Source organism: Rhinoraja longicauda, unplaced genomic scaffold, assembly GCF_053455715.1.
Source record: "Rhinoraja longicauda isolate Sanriku21f unplaced genomic scaffold, sRhiLon1.1 Scf000644, whole genome shotgun sequence".
NCBI classification, from domain to species: domain Eukaryota; kingdom Metazoa; phylum Chordata; class Chondrichthyes; order Rajiformes; family Arhynchobatidae; genus Rhinoraja; species Rhinoraja longicauda.
The window spans coordinates 41,857-66,466 of record NW_027601860.1 but is presented as its reverse complement, the minus strand read 5'-3'; the positions used below and the strand labels follow the sequence as shown (position 1 = coordinate 66,466).

At 44.4% G+C, this 24,610-nt stretch overlaps 1 long non-coding RNA gene across 1 annotated transcript; it reads left to right on the top strand.

Annotated features, from left to right (window-relative positions):
- Positions 1-1,345: 1,345 nt before the first annotated feature.
- Positions 1,346-19,096, top strand: LOC144591180 (uncharacterized). Its single transcript, XR_013546726.1, has 5 exons — positions 1,346-1,554; positions 2,282-2,328; positions 4,503-4,606; positions 8,070-8,119; positions 19,035-19,096. It is a non-coding gene; the product is annotated as an uncharacterized LOC144591180 (long non-coding RNA).
- Positions 19,097-24,610: the final 5,514 nt, after the last annotated feature.

Here is a 24,610-nt window from a genome sequence, read left to right as displayed (position 1 = left end):
CCAACTCACCTATAGCCTCATCATGTTGTTCTATTGACGCCGTGATGTGGTTCAGCTTACCGGAAAAATCAGAGTCCAACTTTTGTAACTTGGAGGTTACTTCCTCCATGTGTTCATTCATAATTACACACATTTCAGCCTTTGATTTAGCCAACTGATCCTTAATAGTAGATAGTATTTCCCCCTTCATTCCTTTAAGTGATACTAATTCAGCTTTCATCTCTTGTAGTTCAACTGTCATATTTGCCACTTGAGACTTCATACCTGAAAGCTCCTCACCCACAACGCTGCGAAATTCTTCCAAACCAAATTTTTTTGGCTGTGGATTCCGGGTTGTTCGTTTGGCAATTTCTTCCTGAATCGACGCTGAGGTTTGAGCTGTAGCAGAGGCTTCCATCTGTCTTGGTTCTTCTTCTTCCACGGGTCTTGTTTTACCCGTTCCTTTTTTAACGGTTTTTAACGGGGGGGTGCGACTTGTCGACATTTACTATTAAAAGTCGCGATCTGATGACGTCACCCACCCTTTGTTGAAAATTGCCGGTAAGTTGCAACGGGCCCGTCCCGTTCCTCTCTTCTTAGATCGAAATGTTCATGGAGCTAGTTGACGTGCGACTTGCTCAGTCCATAACGCCACCGGAAGACCCTGCTTACGTTCCTGACGTTTGTCGCACCTTCATGTCGACTGTCAGGTGTCTCGTGCACAAGAACACCTCGATCTGTCTGCACTCCACCCACTTTTAATTTCTATTGCCTTTTCATACTTCACACAAGTGCTTAACCTCGCATTGTTTTTCATTAAGTTCCGTTCGCCCGGTTTAAACCCATTCTCTCGATCTGTGTCAGTCCTTAAACCTATGTGTCACTCCTTAAACCTATGACTTAAAAGAATTGACTATGACTTTTATCCGGAGAAAGAGATTGTGACTATCCAGCTTACTAACATTCCTCACAATTTTATAAACCTCCATAAAGACACTGCTCAGGTTTTGTCCTTGCTCCAGGGAAAATAGACAGCTTATCCATTCTCTCCCTTTAAACTCAAAAGTCCCAACACCATTTTCTACTCTTGGCAGTTTTGCAGCTGCCAAGGCCCCATGTGGTGTCTGCTCATCATAGTTCTCGAGCACTGACACCAATGTGCAAAACAAATGATTTTGTGGATGTTCCTTTTCCAGTCCTCTCTGTTACTGTAGTCCCACCGCACAGCTGAGTGTCCAGAGCTGCCACGTTACAGGAGGTTGATGTGGAATGTAAAACATGTCATGGAGCTGCTGGGCAGAACGGCCTGTTTATATGCAGAGACATAAATAATTCATCTTCCCTTTGTGGCCATTGCAGGTCAAACGGAACCACATGTCCTGGTCAATTCTGCCCTCTTCAACCATCCTGGCAAAATGAGAGCAAGATTCGGGAACAACAATTACTGGAATCTTGAGCAAGATGCTGGAGTAATACAACGGCTCAGGCAGAGTTTGCTGAAGGAATGGAAAGCCATTTTGGGTTGGTCAGACTGAAGAAAGTGCGAACAAGCAACTTTCAATATCAGGAGCGCAGGTAACATTGGTGAATGGAAGGATGCAAACTGAGCAAAATTCAACATAAAGAATCAAGGGGGCAATTGGTGAAATGGGGACTGGAATATGAGGGAACAGGAGAGAGTGATAAGTGGTTGTACAGACTGAGAATCAGTATCCATGGAAGCTTGAGTGAATAACTGATGATCCCTGTTTTCCAGTATGTGCTAAGTCTTGTTCCACTATTTCCTCTGTGTTGAGCTCAGTCACGATGTTCTCATGCTGATTTTCAAACTGTTTAGTGGTCCCATCTGTCCCCCTCGTTGCAGCACTCTCCATAATTTTTAATGGTCCAAGATATATGGCTGCCTCCAATTCAGATCTTTAGATAAACTGATGTAATTTTTAGTGAACGAGGAATGATTGTGTGGATGTTCCTTGTCGAGTCCCCTCTGTTCGCTGCAGTCCCACAACACAGCTGAGTGCACAGTGCTTTCACATTGCAGGATGTTGGTGTGCAGTATAAAACAAGTCAATGTTGTTGGGCTGAATGGCCTGTTCCTCTGCAGTAACTTCCATACAAAACACCCTTGTTTTTGCAACCACTACAGGACAGTTTGTTTGTTTGTTTTTATGTCTTGAGTGTTTTTGTCATGCGACTTTGAGCATTTGGAAAAGCGCTATAAAAAATAAATGTTTATTATTATTATTATTATTACATTACTAATGGGTTAACTTCCCTGCTCTATCATCCGTGTTTTTACCAGGAAATACATAGACTGAGAAGAAGGGACTTTTCACACAAAGGAATCAGGTAACCATTGATGAAAGGGCTCAGATGCAAATTGAGCAACAAGGAAACGAGAATTTATGGAAAAGGAGAGTGGGAGAGGAGAGTGGCTGAGGATAGGAGGAGGGAATGGACAGATAGAGGCAGTTTTCATAGGAGTTTGAGTGGAAGGGCTTAAATACTTGTTTCTGTATACCAAATTCAAATCTGCCATCATAACATTTCCAATGGAAGCACTGCAGATTAATTTGCCACCATTCCCACAATCCTGTTTGTAACAAGAAACATCTAGACGGAAAACAAAGTACTTTTCATATCGGGCACAGGTAACATTTTGTGAAAGGCCACAGATGCAAATTAGGCTTGCATACACTGGAATTTAGGAGGATGAGAGCATTTTATTGAAACATATAAGATTATTAAGGGATTGGACACGTTGGAGGCAGGAAACATGTTCCCAATGTTTGGGGAGTCCAGAACTAGGGGCCACAGTTTAAGAATAAGCGGTAGGCCAATTAGAACGGAGATGAGAAAGAACTTTTTCACCCAGAGAGTTGTAAATCTGTGGAATTCTCTGCCTCAGAAGGCAGAGAATTCTCTGCCTCAGGAGGCCAATTCTCTGGATGCTTTCAAGAGAGAGCTAGATAGAGCTCTTAAGGATAGCCGAGTCAGGGGGTATAGGGAGAAGGCAGGAACGGGGTACTGATTGAGAATGATCAGCCATATTCATATTGAATGGTGGTGCTGGCTCAAATGGCCTACTCCTGCACCTATTGTCTATTGTTTATTTTCTATTGTCTACGCCACAGATGAAAAAAGGACAAACGGAGAGTTGGTGGAGTGGGGGGATGGGAGGCAAAAGGTTTTCAAGGCAGTTTGAAATTTTGGACTAGTGTAGGAAGGAACTGTAGATGCTCGTTTAAACTGAAGATACATACAAACAGCTGGAGTAACTCAGTGGGACAGGCAGCATCTCTGGGGAGAAGAAATGGGTGACGTTTTGGGTTGAGAACCTTCTTTAGATGGGTCGAGAACCAATACATCACCCATTCCTTCTCTGCAGAGATGCTGCCTGTCCCACTGAGTTACTCCAGCTTTTTGTGTTTATCTCTGAATTATTGGACTGATTGGCCTGTTTCCGTGCAGTATCTTAATAATTCACACTGACATAACTGGACATTGCAGTTCCAATGGAAATGCTCCACTGTTCCATTCTCCCCTGTTCTGTTGTCATATTTATAATGGCAGTTCAATGAGAATAAGGCATCTTGCACTTCAGGATCCCAGATAACTGGCCAAATTTCACAGTGGCAAACTGAACAAAAGTTGGGAATGTGGAACGAGAGAGGGATTTTCCAATGGGCAGTGAAAGAGACAACAGCTGGAGAGGCACAGAGTGAGAGAGACAAACTAATGAATGGATGGGCATAAGAAGGAGGTGTTTGAGTTGCAGACGGTGTTAGGGGGCAGTGAAAGGGGAGAGAAATGGAAAGTTTATTTATTACAGTTTGAAAGCAAAGGCAGAATTTTCCCTATTTCCCAATTTGTGCCAATCTCATTCACCTGTTACTGCTGATCCTGGTCATAAAATTCATAACCTGGTTTTAAATGCCTTCCATGGCCTTGTCCCTTCCTATCACATATCCCCCACCATTACCTTCAGTGGTTGGCTCTCTCAGCCACTCTAATTCTGACCTGTTATCCACAAATTTAACAGCTTCACAATTAATGGCTTTGTCTTCAGCTGCCCAGGCCCTGTGTGCCGTTAGCCCATTACTGATCCCAAGCCCAGTGACCAATGTCTGGCACAGTGATTGTCCTGTGGAAGTTTTCTATCCAATGCTCTATGTACATTGCATATCCACTGGCGCGGTTCTTGTGTGTGCAAGTATTCAAAGGCAGGTTGAGTAACTAAATGGGGACTGCAATGGATGCTCAGTGTACTGGGATTAGATGAAGAAGCGTGGGAGGAGCTGGTGTCATTTTTAAGCATGGAATTGGTGTTGGTTAGATTGGACATTTCTTTGGTGGGCAGTTCGATTATAATTGTCCATTAAAGTTATAGAAGATCCATTGCATTGCCCGTGGTGTTGTATGGACGTGTCCAGTAGATATTCTTCAACATCCTCTATCCATTAAAGATCCAATAGTCAGAGCCCTCTGTCCATTGATGCTTCTTAGTATTGTGTATGTTTTAGGAAGCTCACTGACTGAGTACAATGGACTCTCCATGTCTGAGGCAGAGAAAACGGCCGGGGAAAAGTCACAGGAACATTCAGCAACGGATGGAAGCAAGGCTGAGGTGAGAGAGGGAGCTCGGACTGGGAAAGTCATAGAGTCATACAGTGTGGAAACAAGCCTTTTGGCCCAACATGTCCACGACGACCTATCCTATCCATGTACTTGTTGTGAAAGTAGCTGTCTCAATTACCTCCACTGGCAGCTCGTTCCATATACCTACCACCCTTTGCATTTTTAAAAAAAGTTGCCCCTCAGGTTCCTTCCTATTCAATCTTTCCCTCCTCACCTTCAATCCATGGCCTCTGGTTTTGATTCCCCTACTCTGGGGAAAAGATTGTGCATTTATACTATGTATTCCTCGCATGAAATGATACGCCTCTATAATATCACCCCTCATCTTCCTGCACTCCCGAGTTATAAAGTTTTGGCCTGCTCGACCAAGGAGTGAATTTCCTGTGTCCTTTTCTGCTGTTCCACCACTGCATTATTTATCATTGAATTAGAATCCTCCATCAATGACTGCCAAGATCACTCAGTGTCTTCTCACAGGAACACAGTAAAACAGGAACAAAAGTAGATTGCCTGCCCTGTGTCAATGCAATCATAACTGATCTGCCCCAGGCTTCAACTGATAGAGTCAAAGTGTCATACAACACGGATACAAGGCATTCAGTTCACCTTGTCCATACTGATCATTAAGTATCAATTTATATCATTCCCAGATATCAACATATGATCTGTCACCTTCTAGGCCTTGGTGATTCAAGTGCTCATCTCGATACTTCTGAAATGTTGTGATAGCCTCTGCCGTCACCATCCTCCATACAGTATTAAACTCCTGGGCTCTGTCATTTACAGTGTTACACTCCTGGGCCCTGTCATTTACAGTGTTACACTCCTGGGTCCTGTCATTTACAGTGTTAAACTCCTGGGCTCTGTCATTTACAGTGTTACTCTCCTGGGTCCTGTCATTTAGTGTGAAGAAGGCATATGGCGCTGTTGCCTTCATTGGACAGGACATTGAGTGAAGGGTTAGGAAGGACATCATGTTACATCTGGATAGAACATTAGTGAGTCTACATGAGTATCATGTGCATTTCTGATCACCATGTATTTGGAAGAATATGATTGAGATAGAGTGGTTGCAGAAGGATGTTGCCGGGACAGGAGTGCTCAAGATGTGAGGAGAGCCTGGATGCGTGGGGGCTGTTTCTTTTTTGGAGTGAAGGAGGCTGTGGGGTGACCTTGCCGAGGTTTATTAAATTACGAGGGGCATAGATAAGATTGATGCTTGCATTCATTTTACCAAGGCAGAGGTTGGAGGCCTCTATAGGCTGACTAAAGCTGGAGGCCATGGGTATAATGTCTGGCTGGATTATGGGCTATTACCTCCAAGGAGAGGATAGCTGATGGAAGTATATAAAGTTACGAGAGGTATACAGAGACTAGTCAGTTAGACCTTCTTTCCCAATGTGAAATTGTCAAACACAAGAGGGAATAGATTTAAGGTGAGAGAGACAAAGTTTAAAGTAGATGTGTAGGTTTAGTTTTTTTTAACGCAGAGTGATGGGTGCCTGGAACATCCTGCCATGGGTGGTGAGGAAGCAGATACAATAGTGGCATCGGAGAGGTTTACAGATAGGCTCGTGGACCTGCAGGGAATGGAGGGATATTGATCATATGTCGTCATGCAGCAGGGAAAAAACCCTTCGGCCCAATTCATTAATGTCGGCTAAGATCCCCTAGTTTAGGTAGTCCCATTGGCCCATTTCCTTCTAAACCTTTCCATGTACCTGTCCAAGTATCTTTTTAATGCCATTATAGTCCTGCATCAACTACATCCACGGGCAGCATGTTCCATTTACCCACCATCCTCTGAGTGAAAAAATTGCTCCCAGGTTCCTGTTAATTTTTTCCCCTCTTACCTTAAACCTATGTCTACTGGTTCTTGATTCCCCAACACTTGGGAAAAGATCATGCACGTTTACCCTACTTATTGCCCTCATGTTTTTATATACCTCTATAACATCTTTTGTAAGGAGATATGATTAATTTTATCGTGCTGCATTCGGCATAGAGATTGTGGGCCATAGGGATGTTTCTGTGATGTGCTATTCTATGTCCTAATGTGAGCAGGGAAAGATTTATATAGGACGTGAGAGAAAGTTTTATTCACACAGAGGGTGATGGATGTATGGAATGAATTGGCAGAAGTGGTAAAGGCAGGAACAATTATGACATTTAAAAGCCTTTTGGACAGGTTCATGGATCGAAAAGGATGAGAGGGATAATTATGGTCATGCAGAGGCAAACGGGAGTTGGGCCAAAGAGTCAGTTTGCAGGCCGTAGTTGTGCTTCAGCTGCCAATGTCCTGTTTACTGTCTGTTCTGGGACCGGAGCACAGACACCAATATCTGATGCGACATGTTTTAGTACAACAGGAATGATCCTGCCAGTTTCCTTTTGCAGCCCCCTCTGTTCACTGTAGATCCACCACACAGCACAATGCTGCCACGTGTGATGATGCTGGAGTGGAGAATAAATCTGATAAAATTCTCTCCAATTTCCTCTCTGTTCCAGTTCCCATATAGACAGCTCAGTGTCACATACTGACCCAGTCTGAAGAAGGGTCTCGACCCGAAACGTCACCCATTCCTTCTCTCCCGAGATGCTGCCTGACCTGCTGAGTTACTCCAGCATTTTGTGAATAAATCGATTTGTACCAGCATCTGCAGTTATTTTCTTATACTAACGTGGCTGGGATTTATTCTGTGGCTGCACCCTCTCTAGGTCGCACTGTCCATTACATTTCCAATACTCAGTCCACTAGCAGTGTTTATATTACAACTACTCCCTCTGTTAACACATCTCCATTTCTGTTCCAGTATGGCCCTCTGTGTAGTAATGGTCAGCTGGTCATTAGGCAGTATTTATACAGGACCTACAGTGCATTTCCTCTCTAATACATTTGTCTGTTACAATTGCAGCCCCCTGCTCAGTGCTGACCCTTCACTGATCTGCGGTTGTTAGAGGAAGTTGACTGGAAACAATGGACTCTTCATTCCACAGACACAGAATAGGTGTTGGTTTGTCTGCTTTGCATGTTTTCCCCAAACCCGCATCGGCTGCACTGTTATCCAGCCCTGCAGTTATTCACTCATGAAGTGGATGTGGAAGGTAGTGGGTGAGCTGTCGCTGAGTCTGTCAACACTCACGGTAGAGTCCCCGGGACTGAGGAGGTTGCAGGTGGTCTCATCTCTCTCCATCCCAGGCAGCAGCACCTCTGCAGAATCAGGTAAGAAGACATCACCACTTGATCAATCTCAGAATTTTACCTCATGTTAATTGATTGTAATTAATTTTCCTGTACAACGCTGAGAGGGAGATCTCACGTTTGTCTGTAGATCTCCCAGTCAGGGAGTCATGTGTTTCACCCACTATTAATTGCTGTCCCACTTTACAGCTTGCACAAGACCCTTGTACCTCATTTCTCTCTGATTTTAATTCCGTGCTTTCATTTGCAGAATGTCACCTGGTGAAATGAGGGTTCTGCTACTGATCCTGGGTTCTCTGAGTGAGTAATTTCCAACAGGGGTAAACTGTGTGTTGTGTATGGCAAGAAGAATTGGGATTTATATATTGTCTGTACAGGAGCAATAGCAATGTATCTATTCAGTGCAAATGGGCCATGACCAATTACAATTTGACACAGAATATTAGAACAGGTATTAAAAAGTAAAGACAGCAAGTTTGAAAAGGCAGCAATATTGATATGAAGGAGCAGGCAGCTTAGTTTTCTACTCATTCAGCTGATGCAACTTCTCCGCCAATCTCTCTATTCTGTATGTGTGATGGGCTGTTTAAATGAAAGATTCTACAAAACTGATATCGCTATCAGCTCCATTCTTGCACATTGTTTCACTTTCACCACCTCAACGTCACAGCTGATACCACTGCCCTCTTCAGTGAAAGACCAGTGCAAAGGGTGGCATGATAGTGTAGCGGTAGAATTGCTGCCTCACAGCGTTAGATACCCGGGTTCGAACCTGACTCTGGCTGCTGTCTGCATGGAGGTTGTACGTTCTCCCCGTGACCTGCGTGGGTTTTCTACGGGTGCTTTGGTTTCCTCCCGATCGCCAAACATGTCGGGGGTTGTAGGCTAATTGGCTTGGAATAATTGTAAATTGTCCCTAATGTGCAGGGTAGTGTTCGTGTGCAGGGATCGCTGGTCGGGTATGGACTCGGTGAGCCAAAGGGCGTGTTTCAGCACGGTATCTCTAAACTAAACTAAAAAAGAGGTGTGTTTAGAACTGGACACCTAACATCCTCTGCACCTCCTCTCCGTATCTACTTTTATGGCTCTTGGCATCTATCCTAAATCTCCCTATTTTTGCTTTGGCCAACCCCATGCTTTCCTCGAGATCTGTGTGTCTCTTGGATTAGAGTCTCCAATTCTTTAATGGGAGCATATTTGTTCCAAGTCTTCACTCTGTTCTCCATGATTGACTCCCCCTGCTTTGTATTGCCTACAAGCTGCTGTTGTAAATTGAGTGGCAATAACTTTTTGACTAGAATTGAAATGTTAAGGTCCGGAGAGCATAGTTTTAAGTTGACACGGGCAAAATTTAAAGATGATACGCAGGGCAAGTATTTGTTTACACAGAGGCTGGTGGGTATGTGGAACGCACTGCAGTGGAGGCAGATATGATAGTGGTGTTTAAGAAGCTTTTAGATGCACATGGATAGGCAAGTAATGGAGGCATATAGGTCATGTGCAGACAGAGAAGATTAGCCTAACTTGGGATTATGTTTGACACAGACATCGTGGGCTAAAGGGCCTGTTTCCGTGCTGTACTGTTTTTTTGTTTAAAAAAAAAAATCTGTTTATTAGTTTTTACAATTATTTCAACAATGAACAAACAATACTTGTAAAGATACACCCCACCCCCCACCCCCCCGCCCCATCCCAGATGCAGAGATAACATTGACATTAGTAAAACAAATACAAAGTATAACAATTTTGATTACAGACAAGGGAGGAAGAGTGTAGGCAGACATATAAGCAGTCAACACTTTGGTTTATCCCCATTCTCTAAAACAATCATTAAAGTTTTTGCATAATTTAGAAACGGTAACCATGTTTCTTTAAAGCTTTCCTGTGAACCTTTGAGAGAGAATCTAATCTTCTCTAGCTTTAAGTGGTATAACACATCCTTGATCCATCTATTATGAGTGGGTGGCAATACTTGCTTCCAATTAAGAAGTATAAGACGTCTAGCCAAAAGAGAAGTAAAAGACATAATTACTTTTAGATATCGGGGCGTATTAGTTCCGGAAGGGACACCAAAAAGAGCTGTAAGAGGATTGGGTAGAATATCTATACCGGATATATCCCTAAAGGATTTAAAAATCCCCGTCCAAAATTTAAACAGGCGGGGGCACGTCCAAAACATGTGAATCAAGTCGGCAGGTGTTTGTCGACAACGGTTACATGCGTCACTTGTGCCGGGAAATATTCTTGCTAGTCTAGCGTTAGTGTAATGCGTGCGATGCAAAATTTTACATTGTATAAGACTATGTCTAGCACAAATTGAGGAAGTGTGAACAAGTCCCAGCACAGTTTCCCATGTACGATCCGTCATTCCAAACCCCAAATCCTGTTCCCAAGCTACCTTAAGATTATGGAGAGATTCAGGCTTAATGGAGTCTATTTCAGTGTGTATAATTGAAATCAGCCACTGTGCATTGGGATTCAAAAGAAGAATAGAATCAATTTCAGAGTAAGTGGGCTGACTTGGAAATTCTGGAAATTGCCTTTGTAAGAAGTGCCTGACCTGAAGATAGCGAAATAGATGTGATCGGGGCAAGTTGAACCGTTCAGACAGGTCTGGAAATGATAAGAAGGTCCCATCACCATACAGATCATTAACAGTTCTGATACCCTTATCAAACCAGGTTTGAAAAGTAAAATCAGTACATGATGGTTTAAACAAATAATTGCGATGTATTGGAGAATACAGGGATGGCCTTGTAAGACCAAAGTGTCTCCTGAATTGCATCCAGATCTTTAAAGTGTGCGTAACGGTGGGCATAGAACAGGCAATAGAGGTAAGCGGTAAACCTGAACAAACTAAAGAGCAAAGAGAGTACTGGCACGAGGACAGCTCCATTTGTGCCCAAAGAGGAGTGTTTTCCAGATTAGACCAGTAGAGAAGCTTCTGAATATTACATGCCCAATAATACTTCAGGAAATTTGGAAGGCCCATCCCCCCCATTGACTTGGACCGCTGGAGATACTCTTTCCTGATGCGCCGTGGTTTGTTTCCCCATAAAAAGGAAGATATGGTCTGGTCCAATTTTACAAAAAAGCTTCCCCTAATAAATATTGGTATCACTCAGTTCTTTTGGGTGGGCGGTTGGAGCGGTTGGAGTAGCGGCCGGGCGGTAGGTTTAGTAACCGAGCACGGGGCTTTGTTTGGAGAGTATGAGTGCCAAGGCAGTTTTTTGTTCTGGGTGTCGGATGTGGGGAATTTGGGAGTCTGATAGTCTTCCAGACATCCACATCTGCGCCAGGTGTGACGAGATGGGGCTCCTAAGGGACCGTATTAGGAACCTGGAGCGGCAGATTGATGACCTCCGTCTGATCAGGGAGAGTGAGGAGGTTATAGATAGGAGTTACAGAGAGGTGGTCACTCCTAGACCACGGGAGGTAGACAAGTGGGTCACTGTTAGGGGGGGCAAGGAACAGAGGCAGGGACTAGGGAGTACTCCGGTGGCTGTACCACTTGGAAATAAGTACTCCTGTTTAAGTACTGTTGGGGGGGGACAGCCTACCTGGGGGCAGCGACGGTGCCCGGGCCTCTGGCAAGGAGTCCGGCCCTGTTGCTCAGAAGGGTAGGGAAAGGAAGATGAGAGCAGTAGTAATAGGGGACTCTATAGTGAGGGGGTCAGATAGGCGTTTCTGTGAACGCAGTCGGGAGACCCGGATGGTGGTTTGCCTCCCTGGTGCCGGTGTCCGGGATGTGTCTGAGCGTGTCCAGGATATCCTGAAAGGGGAGGGAGAGGAGCCAGAGGTCGTGGTACATATAGGTACCAACAATATAGGTAGGATAAGGGAAGAGGTCCTGAAAGGAGAATTCAGGGGGCTAGGAAGAGAGTTAAAAAAAAGGACTTCCAAAGTAATAATCTCAGGCTTACTGCCTGTGCCACGCGATAGTGAGAATAGGAATGGAGTGAGGTGGAGGATAAATACGTGGCTGATGAACTGGTGCAGGGAGCAGCGTTTCAAGTTTCTGGATCATTGGGACCTCTTCTGGGGGAAGTATGACCTGTACAAAAAGGACGGGTTGCATCTGAACCCGAGGGGAACCAATATCCTGGCGGGGAGATTTGCTAAAATAACTGCGGAGACTTTAAACTAGTACGGTTGGGGGGAGGGACTCAAACACAGATAGCTAATAGGCAGTGTGTGAGGCAGGAGGCAGAAAAGGGAAACACTCAGACCCAATATGTAGGAGAGAAAGAAGGGAAAAGAAATAAACTGAGAATAAGAAATGATGGGTCCCTTAAATGTGTATATTTTAATGCTAGGAGCATTGTAAGAAAGGTGGATGAGCTTAGAGCCTGGATTGACATCTGGAAGTATGATGTTGTGGCGATCAGTGAAACATGGTTGCAGGAGGGTTGCGATTGGCAATTAAATATTCCAGGATTTCATTGTTTCAGATGTGATAGAATCGGAGGGGCAAGAAGTGGGGGTGTTGCATTGCTTGTCAGGGAGGATATCACAGCAGTGCTTTGGCAGGACAGACTAGAAGGCTCGATTAAGGAGGCTGTTTGGGTGGAACTCAGAAATGAGAAAGGTTTAGCAACACTTATAGGGGTGTATTATAGACCGCCAAATAGGGAACGAGAATTGGAAGAGCAAATATGTAAGGAGATAGCAGATATTAGTAGTAAGCACAGAGTGGTGATTGTGGGTGATTTCAATTTTCCGTATATAGACTGGGAATCACATTCTGTTAAAGGGCTGGATGGTTTGGAGTTTGTAAAATGTGTGCAGGATAGTTTTTTGCAGCAATACGTAGAGGTGCCTACCAGAGAAGGGGCAGTGTTGGACCTCCTGTTAGGAAATGAGATGGGTCAGGTGAAGGAGGTATGTGTTGAGGAGCACTTTGGGTCTAGTGATCATAATGCCATTAGTTTCAATATCATTATGGAGAAGGTCAAATCTGGACCAAGGGTTGAGATTTTGGATTGGAGAAAGGCTAATTTTGAGGAGATGAGAAAGGATTTAAAAGGAGTGAAATGGAAATTGTTGTTTTATGAAAAGGATATAATAGAGAAATGGAGGATATTTAAAGGTGAAATTTTGAGAGTACAGAGTCTTTATGTCCCTGTTCGGTGGAAAGGAAAGAATAATAATTTGAAAGAGCCGTGGTTTTCCAGGGAAATTGGACACTTGGTTCGGAAAAAGAGGGAGATATACAATAAATATAAGCGGCAGGGAGTAAATGAGGTTCTTGAGGAATATAAAGAATGTAAAAGGAATCTTAAAAAGGAAATTAGAAAAGCGAAAAAAAGATATGAGGCTGCTTTGGCAAGTAATGTAAAAGTAAACCCCAAGGGGTTCTACAGATATGTCAATAACAAAAGGATAGTGAGGGATAAAATTGGTCCATTAGAGAGTCAGAGTGGACAGCTATGTGCTGAGCCGGAAGAAATGGGGGAGATATTAAACAATTTCTTTTCTTCGGTATTTACCGAGGAGAAGGATATTGAATTATGTGAGGTAAGCGAAACAAGTAGAGTAGTGATGGAAATTAGGAGGATTAAAGAAGAGGAGGTTCGGACACTTTTGAAAAATATAAAAGTGGATAAGTCTCCAGGTCCTGATAGGATATTCCCTAGGACATTGAGGGAAGTTAGTGCAGAAATAGCAGGGGCTGTGACGGAAATATTTCAAACGTCATTAGAAACGGGGATGGTGCCGGAAGATTGGAGCATTGCGCATGTTGTGCCTTTGTTTAAAAAAGGTTCTAAAAGTAAACCTAGCAATTATAGACCTATTAGTTTGACGTCTGTGGTGGGAAAATTAATGGAAAAGATACTTAGGGACAATATATATAATTATTTGGATAATCAAGGCCTGATTAGAAACAGTCAACATGGATTTGTGCCTGGAAGGTCATGTTTGACTAATCTTCTTGAATTTTTTGAAGAGGTTACCAGGGAAATTGATAAGGGCAAGGCTGTGGATGTTGTCTATATGGACTTTAGTAAGGCATTTGACAAGGTTCCACATGGAAGGTTGATTAAGAAGGTTAAATCGTTGGGTATTAATAGTGAGGTTGCAAGATGGATTCAACAATGGCTGAATGGGAGATACCAGAGGGTAACGGTTGACAATTGTATGTCAGGTTGGAGGCCAGTGTCTAGTGGAGTGCCCCAAGGATCTGTGTTGGGTCCACTGTTGTTTGTCATTTACATTAATGATCTGGATGATGGTGTGGCAAATTGGATTAGTAAATATGCAGATGATACTAAGATAGGTGGAGTAGTTGATAGTGAGGTAGATTTTCAAAGTCTACAGAGAGACTTGGGCCTTTTGGAAGGTTGGGCTGAAAAATGGCAGATGGAGTTTAATGCTGATAAGTGTGAGGTGCTGCATTTTGGTAGGACAAATCAAAATAGGATGTACAGGGTAAATGGTAGGGAATTGAGGAATGCAGTGGAACAGAGGGATCTGGGAATAACTGTGCATTGTTCCCTGAAGGTGGAATCTCATGTGGATAGGGTGGTGGAGAAGGCATTTGGTATGCTTGCCTTTATAAATCAGAGCATCGAGTATAGAAGTTGGGATGTAATGTTAAAATTGTACAGGGCATTGGTGAGGCCGAATCTGGAGTATGGTGTGCAGTTCTGGTCGCCAAATTATAGGAAGAATGTGGACAAAATGGAGAGGGTACAGAGGAGATTTACTAGAATGTTGCCTGGGTTTCAGCACTTGGGCTACAGAGAGAGGTTGAACAGGTTGGGTCTTTATTCTTTGGAGCGTAGAAGGTTGAGGGGGGACTTGATAGAGGTTTTTTTAATTTTGAGAGGGACGGACAGAGTTGACGTGGGTAGGCTTTTCCCTTTGAGAGTGGGGAAGATTCCAACAAGGGGACATAGCTTCAGATTTGAGGGACAAAGGTTTAGGGGTAACATGAGGGGGAACTTCTTTACTCAGAGGGTTGTGGCTGTATGGAATGGGCTTCCGGTGGAAGTGGTGGAGGCTGGCTCGATTTTATTATTTAAGAGTAAATTGGATAGGTATATGGATAAGAGGGGATTAGAGGGTTATGGTCTGAGTGCAGGTAGATGAGACTAGGTCAGGGAGAATGGTCGGCGTGGACTGGTAGGGCCGGACAGGCCTGTTTCCATGCTGTAGTTGTTATATGTTATATGTTATAAAAAGGTATAAAAATTTTGGTAAAGTAACCATTTTAATTAGGTTAATGCGACCGGCCAGTGATAAGGGCAGAGTAGACCAACGGTTAAAATCTTGTTTACAACGTTCTAGTAAGGGGAGAAAATTTGCATTAAAAATATGGGAGAAGGATTTAGTGATGACAATGCCAAGGTATTTAAACCCACTATCCATGCGCTTAAAAGGGAAAAGTGAATGAGGCATTCTTGTGGCTGCGGGGTTTATCGGAAAAAGCTCACTTTTCTGAATGTTCAGTTTGTACCCGGAGAATCTACCAAACTGCTCAAGGATAGATATAATAACTGAAACGGAAGAGTTGGGGTTAGATATAAATAAAAGTGGATCATCCGCGTACAAAGACACTTTGTGGGTGACCCCCCCTCTGACAATGCCTTCGAACCTAACCTCGCTACGGAGCCAGATAGCCAGAGGTTCTATGGCGATTGCGAATAACAACGGTGATAGAGGACAACCTTGTTTAGTACCTCGTTTGAGGGGAAAGAAAGGTGAGTGTAAGTCATTCGTGATAACGGAAGCTACAGGGGCTGAATATAAAAGTTTAATCCATGAAATAAAATCTTCATTAATCCCCATTTTCTGAAGAACAAAAAAAAGATAGGTCCACTCTACCCTGTCGAAGGCCTTCTCAGCGTCCAACGAGAGGACAATTTCAGGGAGTTCAGAAATTGGAGCATGAACTATGTCCAAAAGGCGCCTTGTATTAAAAAAGGAGTGCCTCCCCTGGATAAAGCCTGTTTGGTCCGTTGATATTAAATCTGGGACCACGTGTCGAAGACGGTTATAAAGGACTTTGGCCAAGATCTTTTGGTCCACATTGAGAAGAGAAATTGGTCTTCTGCTACTACACAGAAGCGGGTCCTTATCTTTCTTAAGCAACAAGAAAATAGAGGCTTGAGACAATGTTTCTGGCAACTGGCTTTTCTGGAACGACTCATTGTACATAATTTGTAGTTCGGGGCCTAGAAGATGAAAAAATGTCTTGTAAAACTCCACTGTATATCCGTCAGGCCCTGGGGATTTACCATTTTGCATGGCTTTAATGGCTTCTTGGATTTCAAGAAGTGAAATCGGTCTTCCGAGGTTGCTGGAAACCATTTCATCAAGTACAGGATAGCGTATACTGTTAAGAGGATGATCCTGGTCCCAGATATACAGTCCTATGTTTAACGTTAATGAAGTGAGAGAAGCAAGCTTCAGGTGAAAGGTTTTAGGATCTGACTGTGCTAAGATGAGTCAGTGTTCTGGTTCTGACACCGAGGCGAGCGTTCTACTAGTTAAGTTTAGTTTAGGTTAGTTTAGAGATACAGCACGGAAACAGGCCCTTCGTCCCACCGGGTCCACGCCGACCAGTGATCCCCACGCATTAGCGCTATCCTACACCCACTCGGGACAATTTTTACATTTGCCAAGCCAATTAGCCTACAAACCTGCACGTCTTTGAGTGTGGGTCGAAAACGGAAGATCTCGGACCCACACAGGTCACGGGGAGAACGTGCAAACTCCGTACAGACATCACCCGTGGTCGGTTTCGAACCCGGGTCTCAGGCGCGGCAAATCTACCGCTGCGCCGCCGTGACCGCCCCAACCATGTTTCTATGTTGTATCCATGCACAAGTTCTCGTTCTTTCGCCCGCAGTTTTAGTTTGATTGGAACAAGTCAACGAAAATGCAATCATGGGAGTGTGGTGGTCCGTCAGTGATTTGCAGTTAGACACAAAAAGCTGGAGTAACTCAGCCGGACAGGCAGCATCTCTGGAGAGAAGGAATGGGTGACGTTTCGGGTTGAGACCCTTCTTCTTGAGATCCTTGCTCTTCCAAAGTCCACAATCAGTTCATTGGTCACTGATATTGAGAGCCAGGTTGCTGTGTTGGCACCATTTGTCAATCGATCCATCTCACATCGATACTTTGACTCATCACCATCTGTATTTCTTCAAGAAGTAGGGTCTCAACTCGAAATGTCACCTATTCCTTCTTTCCAGAAATGCTACCTGTCCCGCGGAGTTACTCCAGCATGTTGTGTCGATCTCCGATTTAAACCAGCATCTGCAGTTCTTTCCCACACATGGTGATTTGCATTTTGTTTGTTCAGTGGTTGTAGATAATTCGAATTAAAATGACGCCAAAGGTTGTCCCTCGTGGATTTCCCACGTGTACAAATAAGGGGCGCACTGTACTCAGTCGCTTCACACGATCACAGATGTACCTTAAACAACCGGTATAGACATGGAAGTCATAGAATCAGCCAAGATCACTTCACACTGGCTGGAAGTGATAAGGATTAAAGAAGCTTTTCGGGCAATTCAACGTGTTTACTATCCCCTGCTCGCAGTTGTTAGCGTTCCTGGTAAGCATCTGTGAGCGGGGTTGCCTCCAGAGGCGGCACAGTGGCGCCGAGGTAAAGCTGCTGACTTACAGAGTCAGAAACCCGTGTTCGGTCCTGACTCAGGGTGCTGTCTGTACGGAGTTTGTACGTTCTCCCCATGACTTGCGCGGTTTTTCTCCACGATCTCGGATTTCCTTCCACACTACAAAGACGGACAGATGTGTAGGTTAATTGGCTTGGCATTATTGTAAATTGGCCCCAGTGTGTGCAGGATAGTGTTAGTGTACGAGGATCGCTGGTCGGCGCGGAGTCGGTGGGCCGAAATGCTGATTTCCGCGCTGCATCTAAACTAAATGAAAGATGTGTGCAGTGTGGCGTACGTTTCAGCAAAATTCTGCTTTTACGATTATTTCTCTGATATAATTTATCCTCAATTCTTTTTACTTAAGGATAGCGGAGTGAGGGGGTATGGGGAGAAGGCAGGAACGGGGTACTGATGGAGAGTGATCAGCCATGATCGCATTGAATGGCGGTGCTGGCTCGAAGGGCTGAATGGCCTACTCCTGCACCTATTGTCTATTGTCTATTGCTTTTCAGTTTGTCGATATACTGTTTCATTATTAAGCAAATACTTATTGTATAAATGTATTTTTTCAAGATTTGCAATCAAGATGTCTTACTACTCTGACTAGATAGCACGCAACAAAAATAGCTTTTCGCCGTGCCTCGGTACGCGTGACAATAATAAACGAAACTAAAGTTGGCCCATGCCAGCAAATCAGCACCGATCCTATCGCATGGCGAATCGGACATTGAATAGCGGACCGTTTATTCGAGTTATTTTGTGTTGGTGTAAAAATAACTCTTTCACTTCTCGAGCCTATGCCCCTCCATAATGCATTTGTGTTAGAAAGTTGAGCAGCTGCAGAAATTGCCAAATATTGATAGATTTGGACCTCGATGTGTTTTTCATTAGAATTTGCTGCTTTAACTTCATGTCCACTGATGCAGCGGGTTTACATTAAGGGTTAGAGATAGAATCGATTTTTAATTAGGGGGGCATGGTGGCGCAGCGGCAGGGTTCCATACCGACAACGGATGCTGTCTGTACGGAGTTTGTACGTTCTCTCCTTGACCTGCGTGACTTTTCTACGAGATCTTCGGCTTCCTCCCACATTCCAAAGACGTGCAGGTTATTAGGTTAAATGGCTTGGCATAAAAGTAAATTGTTCCGAGGGTGTAGAATAATGTTAATGTGCGGGGTTCTCTGGTCGGTGCGGACTCAATGGGTCGAAGGGCTTGTTTCCACGCTGCATCTCTAAGCGGAACTAAACTAATATCGTCGAATAGTAAAATATATTATTGGGATAATAGAACTTATTTTAAACATTATTCCTACAATTAGATAAAATGAACGACGTTACGCAACTTCCCCACAACTGCACTAGGGATCCAACAGAAGCAGTTAAATTGTTTTACCCAAACTTGCACAACTGAATCTCATGGGCAAACGTGGTTATTTACCATATACCACAACATCTCTTTATTGCAGGGGAATGGCTATCCATTGTTTTGCTCTGGTCAAAGTATAGAGACCGGCAAATTTCATGTTGTTCATAAGGGTTATTTACGTTATGTAATGTTTTCCAATTCATTACGCATTTTCTACAGTAAACGCGATGACGATTGCGATTCTCTCCCGAGGAAGGTGTGGTTTATCGACGTGCGTAACCCGCTACCTTGTGGCTATGGCGGCAGCGGATCTGCTGCTTGTCATCCTCGACCTGATACTGAGACACATCCCCACTCTCTATTGGAAGGATTTCCTCTTCGTTCAGTCGATTCCCATCTGCAACATCCACGCCGTCCTGCTCTTCGCCGCCACAGACTGTTCTGTCTGGTTCACCGTCACATTCACCTTCGATCGCTTCGTCGCCATTTGTTGCCAGAAGCTCAAAGGCAAATATTGCACCCAAAGAACGGCGGCGATTGTTCTCGGGACAGTTACTCTGCTGAGCTGTATGAAGAACATTTTCTGGTACTTCATGTTGACTGGTCAATATTTGCTGATGACCCATCCCTGGTTTTGTGCTTTAGAGCGAAAGATTTATTCCTCAGAGGTCTGGGCAGCAATTGAGTTTCTCCATTATATATTCACCCTGGTAGTCCCATTGGCCATTATCCTGTTGCTCAACTGCTTAACTGTTCGGCACATCGTAGCTGCGAGCAGAGCGCGCAGGAGACTCCGGGTTCAGAACAATAGGGACTGTGGCCAGAGTCCCAGAGACCTGGAGATGGAGAGCCGAAGGAAATCCGTCATTTGCTCCTCGTCATTTCCAGCAATTTCATAGCCCTGTGGTCATTGTATGTCGTGGATGCTATCAGTAATCGAGTGGTGTTTCTGGGCTACCCGTCTGCGGACGTCAACATTTTTGTGGAGCAGATTGGATTCATGCTGCAACTGCTCAGCTGCTGCACCAATACCGGCATTTATGCCGTGAGTCAAACTAAGTTCAGAGAAGAAGTGAGGAAAGCGGTGGCACGTCCCTTCACCGTACTTGCGCGATGCGTTAAATAACGACAATGCCCGCGCAGCCTGACAATTCGATAACTCGTAATTTTCTCACCTGCACTCTGACGACGACCTGACAATTGTTCACTGTTTTTCTTTCCCTCGGGTGTTTTGTAGCGCTACCGCCAATGTTGGGTCTGTGTTCTGTACACTTGGTCCCACGAGTCTTCTTCTTAACCTGAGTTCAATCAAAACTCCCTCCCTTTTGACGGAAATTGGATTCATATTCAAACGTTGAGCTGCTGCAGTTACACATATACTTGCGCGGTGACGTTGACTAAACGCATAGAAGTAGCTTTGGTTGCACTGAAGACCATTTGAGAAAGTTAATGTACTGTTAGTGTGGTTAGCAATTTATTGATTTCTTCTTTATAAGAAATGATCAAACAAATATTCAAATGATCAAACAAATATTGAACAAATGATCAAACAAATATTTCTTCTTGATAACAAATGATCAAACAAATATTTAATTTTGCGTAAACGAGCAGTAATGCTGCTGCAAGTCAGAAATTTATGGTTTTTTATCAGTCTGAAGGGTCTCGATCCGAAGCGTCACCATTCCTTCTCTCCAGAGACGCTGTCTGTCCCGCTGAGTTACTCCAGCACTTTGTGTCTATCTTCGATTTCAACCAGCATTTGCAGTTCCTTCTGGCACATTTATCGTTTCATTGTCGGTACATGTGACAATTAAAAACCATTGACCCTTGAGTTTTCCTCTCAAACTAACTTCAGAGGAGGGTGTTTCATATTGCGAGGAATTACGATTGTCGAGCTGCTGTACAAATGCGTGCTCATGCGCTGTGAGCAGCACGAAATACTGGGAGGAGATGACGGTGCCTCGTAAAGTTCCTTTTGCCTGTTCACAACATAGAGCAAAGAATGTGAAAAACATTGACGTTTCCACATCTAGATTTCACTCACACCCTTCGCTCATTTGCACTCATCTGCATTGACTTTAGAAAAACCAGTGGAGATTACGACCCACTCTACATCAATGGGGTCTGTGTGGAAAGGGTACCAGCTTTCAGGTTCCTGGGTACGCACATCGCAGAGGATCTTACCTGGTCTACCAACACCATCACCACAGTAAAGAAGGCACAGCAGAGACTCCACTTCCTGAGGATCCTCAGGAAAACCAACCTGCAGGAGAAGCTCATGTTGTCCTTCTATCGCTGCTCCATCGAGAGTGTGCTGGCATATTGTATAACCACATGGTATGCCAGCTGCTCAGAAAAGGACAGGAAGGCCCTTCAGAGGGTCATCACGACGGCCCAGAAGATCATCGGCTGCTCACTGCCCTCCCTGGAGCACCTGTTCAGCCTACGCTGCCTCAGTAGAGCAGGCAAAATAATAAAAGATCCATCCCATCCCGGCCACCATCTGTTTGTTCATCTGCCCTCTGGTCGACGTTTCAGGTCGATCAAATCCCGAACAAACAGACTTAAGAACAGTTTTTACCCCAGGGCCATACGAGAACTGAACACTACCTTTGCACTAGGCAACACCGTTAAAAAATCTTGTACTTAATATAATTGTATTTAATTGTATTTATGTATTTATTTGTTTTTGCATTTATTGCATATATGTTTGTACGCACCGTCAGGATTGGCTATTTTTTAATTTCGTTGCACTCGTTGCAATGACAATAAATGAATATTATTATTATTATTATTATTATTATACCCCCTCCTCGCCCCAACCCGCCAAACACCATCGCCTCTGTTATTTTATGTACACCACTTCCATTTCGGTAAGTCAACAGCAGGAAAACCCTGTGTGTCCTGGTATATTTTCATGGGGAATATAAGATACGGACGCTTTGTTCCGCCTTCCGTCCGCTCAAACCAGCCCTCGCCACACAACCGATACTCAATCGACACTGCGAGCTGCGTGACTGCATGCATGTGGAAAGTCTCTTCTTTCTATTTGATACTCAGAATGAGGCAACCTTGGACGGAAACGTCCTCACTCTCGCCCTGAGATAACGATACGATGGGGCGGTATTTCTCTGGCTGTGGTTCCGAAGCATAAGTGAAAATCAGACGCGAACTTCCATCTAAAATTACATCAATATCGTTCTGTGTTGCTAACGGGGGCATTCATACCGACCTTTCATAGTCTCGGTGACCACCAGGTGGCGCAAACTTGACATTGCTATCGTTCACAGCTGAGCACATTAAAGCACACTGGAACTGCTGGAAACCCACACACCAGCTTTTATTCAGCTACACAGAGCGGGCTTTCGTTCTTCAGGTTCAGATTAAGATGAAAGGATTTAGGGCTGGAATATTAACCCACTTTCTGTTTCTCGCTGAGGACTATTTCCAGATTTTTTTATTCTATGTTATTGTAGCTATCAATGATACCAGAGATGGACATAAAATGCTGGAGTGACGGCGGGGCAGGTAGCATCTCCGGAGAGAAGGAATGGGTGACGTTCCCAGTCGAGACCTTCATACTGATGTCAGGGGTAGGGGGCGGGACAAAGATAGGATGTAGTCGGACACAGTAAGACTATTGGGAGAACTGGGGAGGGGAAGCAGGGACTACCTGAAGTTAGAGAAGTCTATGTTCATACCGCTGGGGTGTAAACTGCCCAAGCGAAATATGAGGTGCTGTTCCTCCAATTTGCGTTGGGCCTCACTTTGACAATGGAGGAGGCCCAGGACAGAAAGGTCAGATTGGGAATGGGAGGGAGAGTTGAATTGCTGAGCCACCGGGAGATCGGGTTGATTAAGTCGAACTGAGCGAGGGGGTAAAGCGAAACTTTCGCCAAGCCTGCGCTTGGTTTCGCCGATGTAGAGAAGTTGACATCTGGAACAACGGATACTATAGATGAGGTTGGAGCAGGTGCAGGTGAACCTCTGCTTCACCTGGAAGGGCTGTTTGTGTCCTTGGATGGTGTCGAGGGGCGGGGTAAAGGGACAGGTGTTGCATCTACTGCAGTTGCAGGGGAAAGTACCTGGGGAGGGGGTGGCCTGGGTGGGAAGGGACGGGTGGACCAGGGACATTCAGAGGGAACGGTCTCTGCGGAAATGGGAAGATGTGGCCAGTAGTGGGATCCCGTTGGAGGTGGCAGAAATGTTGGAGGATAATTTGTTGTATGCGACGGCCGATGGGGTGGAAGGTGAGGACAAGCCGGCCGCTATCCTTGTCACGAATGGGGATGGCTGCGGGATATTGAGGAGACTCTAGTGAGAGCTTCATCTATAATGGAAGAGGGGAAACCCCGTTCCCTAAAGAATGAGGACATCTCCGATGCCCTAGTATGGAACACCGCACCCTGGGCGCTGATGCGGCGTAGACGGAGGAATTGGGAGGAGGGGATAGAGTTTGTTACAGGAAATAGGGTGGGAAGAAATGTAGTCAGGACAGCTATGGGAGTCAGTGGGTTTGTAGTTGTGTTGGTCACTAGTCTGTCTCCTGTGATGGAGATGGTGAGATCCAAAAACGGTAGGGAGATGTCGGAGATGGTGAGATTAGTCGTGAAATTGATGAAGTCAGTGAGTTCTGCAAGGGTACAAGAAGTAGCAACAGTGCAGTCGTCAATGTAGCGGAGGTCGAGTTCGGGGATAGGGCCAGTGTACGCCTGGAACATCGACTTCTCTAACTTCAGGTAGTCCCCGCCTCCCCTCCTTATCCCCTCCGCCTTGCCAGTTCTTCCTGTCTCCGACTACATCCTATTTTTGTCCTGCCCCTCTCCTGACATCAGTCTGAAGAAGGGACTCGACCCGAAACGTCACCGATACCTTCTCTCCCGAGATGCTGCCCGACCCGGTGAGTTACTCAGGCATTTTGTGTCTATCTTCGATTTAAACCAGCATCTGCAGGGGTTTTTTTCTACGCAGTTTACGCATGGTCATCATGATGCCCATGTATCCTGAATAACACGATTGGTGTTGAAAGAGTGGGTTGCATTATTTGTGTCTATCTTCAGCGTAGACTTTCTGTGTGCGAATGGAAACTTTGTACGAAGCATAAATTAAGTGTCAGAGTGATATCTGCGAATGGAATTATGTGAATTTCAACAGGGTCGGCAAAGGGACAACTGTTTTGACATGGGTTAAGGAACGTAAACTGTACTGGACTGTATTTTGTTTAAATACATTATTGTTCCCTGCTGGAAGTTCTGGTACAGCAGCTTTAAGTTTCATTCCCTGATAGAAAGGAAGTTGTCATAAACAAGGAAGGGCAGCTCAAAAAGGGGTAACCTCATGGTGTGGACAGTGTAATTCACATGTGTTTAATCTGCTGCCATCCTTTTATCACAGAATTTGTTAAACGCAATGTCTGTAAGTAATTATATTTATTGACATCATCTTTATATGTTCCTATACTAAACGTATAACGTGACTAAACCCTGTTATTTATTTTTGTGCCTAAACGTTACAGTTTCACATTTGAATACAGTAAAGCATCAAACAACAGCTCGTCTCTACTGGTCTTTATTGGATCAATTGTTTAGCTTGTTGGATAGCTGGATAGGAACATTCGGTGAGTCCATTATAGTGAAAAGACAGCAACACGACAAGCTGTGTTAAAGGTGGCTAACATCGTTACAATGTCCGTCGACACCTCAAAGCCATGGCAACAGGCAACCAAGGCAACGTTTCACAGAATTAAGTCAAGTCTCTCAGTGTTCGTTCTTACCGCTCTTTAGCCAGTTCCAGTT